Consider the following 5,404-nt stretch of genomic DNA (forward strand, 5'->3'; position numbering starts at 1 on the left):
AAAAAAAATATTTTTTTGGCCATGTAATTATTATTTCAATCATCTATATAAATTCTACAAAAAATATGAATTCAGTGCTTTTCCTTTAAAATAGCAGTTTTTAATGTAGTACTTACTGCACTGGCAGATAATTTGACTTGTTTCCAGCATGTATTTACTTAATTCTAGTTATTTATTTCTCATTTTTTGCCAGTTGGTTTTTGCAGTGTATTAGATTTATCTCTTTGAACTTGTGCAGGTAGTGATGATCTCATACTGCAAAAAAACATGAAGCTTACCAAGTATTTTTACCACTCTGCTCTCTGCGTTTGATTCTGGGACCCTGAAAATCTGTGTTTTACTAATTGTGGGATTCTTTGAGATCCAAAATTTGAGCAGCTCGTAGGTTGAAAAGTTAAGGTTGGGGGTAAGATAGTTAGAAATGTAAAATAAATGTGTGTAATTATCGTAAGTGAGGTAGTTACGTACACTGAAAAAATAGATTTTTTTGGCCCTGTAATTATTATTTCCATCATCTATATAAATTCTACAAAGAAATATGAATTCAGTGCTTTTACTTTGAAATATCAGTTTTTCATGTTGTGCATTACTTAGTGATTGTTTGTTATTATGTGTCCTCATTCTTGTATGTAAATTGAATCATTCGTTCCAAGTAATATTCACTAAACCAGTTCATTGGCTTCATTAGTTGATATTTCCAAGTAAAATGTAATTGAGGGACATCAGTGAATCTGCAATTTAATTTAAGTGGTTCTATTAAATAAATAATACTTAGAAACAGCCTGAGTAAAGATTACAAACACTTTCTGTGTGGAAAAACTTGCTGAGCTTTTGTAAAGTAAATATAACTCAATTTTTTTTCAGTGTACTAAATATCACGATCCCTGTTCTAACATACTTTCTGCATGTGGCAATCATTTTAAACGTGTTGCTAACATGCCACAAGTTGGTTTTTTTGCAGTGTACTTACTGCCCTGGCGGATAATTTGACTTGTTTCGAGCGTGTATTTACTTAATTCTAGTTATTGATTTCTTATTTTTGTCAGTTGGTTTCTGCACTGTGTCCCTCCTCCTCCATCCTCCTTTATCCTGAGGACGACAGAGTCTTTGTGTCCAGCTTTTTTGTCTCTTTTTTCCGACCTCTTTTTGCGTCTTCGATTAGCCGCTCCCTCTCCCCTCGCGGTGCTGTAAAACTCTGATGAATCTCTTCGTTTAGGAGCCTCTTAAACAAGCCTGGCCTCCAGAGAAGATCCTTTACAGACTCTCCTCAATTACAGGATGGAGGATAGAGTTAGAAAGCAAACCATTAAAACCAGCCAGGCAGTGGCAGGCCGGGCACAGCCACTTGTTAGGAGACAGTGTTGTAATGAGCAGCGTTTAAGGCTTAGGCTGGGCTGCCTTTAAAAAGAAGACCAGAGACGAGAAACACTCTTAAAAGGATCTTTACAGGGTGTCAAGGCCTCTCTCTCTCTCTCTCTTTATACACACACACACACACATACACACACGCTACACCAAAATTGTCCTTTGTGCTGTTGGAGGGTGCAGGCAGGCCTGAACAGCTTCATTTAGCTGTGTGCTGTACTGATTAGCAGCTTGTCTCCTCGCTGCCTATTAGAGAGCAGAGCAGAGGAGAAAGTGGAGAATGCACACGCAGCATATATTATATCATATTATGTACTTTATATTTAAAGGACCAGGGCTTGTGTTTCTGCAGGAGTTTGCACATTTTCCATTTTCAGTTGATCTGCTGCTCAGCGTCCATGATTAACCATCAGATCACAGTGAAGGTAAATAAATGCTGTTAAACGTGTGTGTTGGACAGAAAGTCTCACAATAACACATGTTAACAGTAGACACTCTTGTTCTGCAACATGAAATTGCTGTTTTTGTCAGTGGAGCCATTGGAGAAAACATAGATAACAGCTTCAGTTCCCTGCTGTTAAGGGCTTTCTGCAGAAAAGGGGAAAATATTGTTAAGATGGTGTACACTTAAAGTGATAATGATTTTTTTAGCTGGTGAAAATTAATTTTGCGAGGACCCCCATCCACAGCAGTATATCGCTCTTTTTAAGGCCACATAAACAGTCATTGGAGATAACTGCTGCCCCTGCTGGCTGGGAGCCGGTTCTCAAAAAAGAACCGGTTCTCGATTCCCATCTCTAGACAGACGTCAACATTGTTATTTGAGAAGCCCATGTAAATTTATGTCACATCTTCTTTCTGCATGTACGTAACTACCTCACTTACGATAATTACACACATTTATTTTACTTTTGTAACTATATTACCCTGCTTTGTATTAATTTGAAGATGTATTAGAATATCTGACATATAGCAGTTTAAATATGCATCATAACATGTTTTGATAAACACACAGAAATCTGACCAACAGTCACAGTCTCTTTACAGCTCCGATTTAGGAAATCCCTCTGCACCATTTGGAACAATGACAGGAAAGCAAGAGACCTTACGCACAAACATTAGGTATAATAGCAACAGAAATTAGGATTACTGGGACTTACTGTTCGAAACCAAGGACCTGTTTGTGTATCCTGAATATTGTATCTGTTAGTCTCCTAAGATTTTCCACCACAACCCCAAATCATAACTTTGCAACCTGCGAGCTGCTCAAATTTTGGATCTCAAAGAATCCCACAATTAGTAAAAGACAGATTTTCAGGGTCCCAGAATCAAACGCAGAGAGCAGAGTGGTGCAGGAGAAGCGTGCTGGCCCTTTAACCCAGAGGTCCATGGATCAAAACCATCCTCTGCTAATTAGCAATAAATGTGTCCAGAGCTCATCTGACCCTTTCCTCCTACACCAGATTACCAGTTTTTACTTCTTACACAGTGCCACAAAATCACTACTTTCACAACCGTCACATCCCAGACAGTTTATTTAAACTCCAGCGTTTATCTGGAAACTTTTCCTGACCTACCTTCAGGATTTGGAAGATCAGCAGGAGGACGCTGATTCAACCCTCTAGAGCCCATCGATTTATTGAAAATAAATGAATCTGCAATTGTATTTTCATTAAAAAAAAAAAGTGGTTCTATTGAATAAATAATACTTAGAAACAGCCTGAGTAAAGATTACAAACACTTTCTGTGTGGAAAAACTTGCCTAGCTTTTTTTTTTTAAGTAAATATCACTGCATTTTTTTTCCTTGCATGCTCACATTACCATGTTTCCACTTGTTTCCCACTGTAAAGCTCTGTAATTCCACTCCATCCAGAATACTCACATCCCATTTGTATTATACTTACTTAAACCTTTGATTGATGGTTGTTTTTTACACTAAAACATCTCAACTCAAGGTGCTGATTTACCTGCTCCACTTGACCAAAGACATGAGGGCAAAAGCTTTCAGCTGGTGTGGCCGAGTGGTTTAAAGCGAGGGTTCAAATTGCTCCACTGACATTTGGCATTAACTTGTGTGACTCAACTTGACTTGTGAAGCACAAACCTGCAGCTCTGTACTTCAGTTGTCAGCCTGAAGAAGGTTCTCTTTTTGATACTCCTTGTACAATTTGCTCCTAATCAATAAATGTCTTTGTTTGTTTAACAGAGTGATTTAATTGGGTGATTCCACTTGCCATGATTTAATCAACCAATACCACCACGTTTTATTGAAGTTTTGTATTTTGATTGGTCAGTGGGCGTCTCCTCTGTAAATATATACCATTGTACGTGACTGAGCCGTGTCAGTGCACGAGGAGCGTGCACGTGGTAGGTTAAATCCAGTCATACACATATTTTGATTGTGTATTTTAATTATATTTCATTTTCATACAATGTTGATGTGATAATGCGAACCTGGTCTCACAGGAATCCGTGAAATAGCCACGGATTCGCTTAAATCAAAATCCGTGGAATAGCCACGGAATCACTCAAATTTCCGTGAAACTGACACGGATTTCGCTACAATGCAAGTTAATGTCATATCCCGTGGCTATTCCATGGATATTTGTTCCTATTGGCTTGTTCCAAGTCACGTGACTTTCAAGGTCCCGGCGGTCAGAACAAAAAACATGGCGCACAGTTCTCTCATTTTTAGTGAAAAAATCAATATTTTGACTTAGTTTCTGCATAAAAATGGATTTTGATCAAATTTCTAGCGAGAAATATATGTTTTATTTTCTAAATATTCACTCAGTGAATGTACATAATCACTTTGTATGTTGGAATAGCCACGGGATATGACTGTCATTAACTTGCATTGTAGCGAAATCTGTGTCAGTTTCATGGAAATTTGAGTGATCCGTGGCTATTCCACGGATTTTGAGTTAAGCAAATCTGTGGCTATTTCACGGATTCCTGGGAGACCATGTTGGATAATGCATATATGCTCCCGTGTAATGTAGCAAAACCATTTACACTGTCATAAATGCACAGAAAGTGCTTAGGTGATGCTAGTTAGCTTAGCATGCTAGGTCGCTAATTAGCTTTTATCAATCTGTGATTAGGATGACTGGGTGTGTGTGTTGTGCGGTGTCTGTGGCTGACCAGGAATGTCCCCTTTGTGTTACCAGAATAAATCTGACCTTTCTCATTTCCGTATACTGGTGGTAGAAAATACTTTTGAAATAACATTTAAACTACATGCAACTAAAACTCTCATTTGGAGCCAATATTTTAGGTAAAAACTCACCATATTCAACAGTTGAATAGATTGAAAAGCATGAAAAAGCTCACAATGTCAATCCTAAAAACAAGGAACAAATAAGCATGTTGAATGCTTAAAATAAGAAATTAACTCTTAAAACAAAATATTTGTTTCATAATCTTCAGCTTAATTTGCTAAATGTAAGAAAACAAAATTTGTAATTGCTTATATTTAGTGTATTTCACTTATTTTGAAGCTGTAAAAAGTTAAATTTTTAAGTAATCTCATCTTAAAACCAGAATTTTCGTCTTATTTAAGCCTTCTAAATGCATCTGTAGACATGCTGATTTCTAGATTTAACAATCTTAATTCAAGAAATCTTGTCAATTAAATTATCTTGCTACATGGACAGATAATTTACTTGTTTTGAGTACCTTTTCCCTCAGATTTAGTGTTTTAAACTTGTTTTTAGACCCCCCCTTCTTTGCAGTGTAAAAATAAGTTTTTAAACAATAAGATAATTAAAAAAGCACATAAAGCTATGGTCAGTAGGTAAATTATAATCAAAACAAGATAATTAAGATACTATTGCTAGATAGAAGAAGACAATACTTTGTAAGCTTCATGTTTTTGCAGTGCAGGGCCAGAGCTCAGTATCTAGAACATAAAAACTACCACAATTAGATCCCAAAGCTGATATCATTAAGTGTGTCAGACTAACTGACCTACTTCATAAAAACATAGAAGTCCATTGAAGAATGATGTGACCTAGAGTTTAATAGATGTTCTCCTTG

The sequence above is a fragment of the Centropristis striata genome, chromosome 12, assembly GCF_030273125.1.
Source record: "Centropristis striata isolate RG_2023a ecotype Rhode Island chromosome 12, C.striata_1.0, whole genome shotgun sequence".
Lineage (NCBI taxonomy): Eukaryota > Metazoa > Chordata > Actinopteri > Perciformes > Serranidae > Centropristis > Centropristis striata.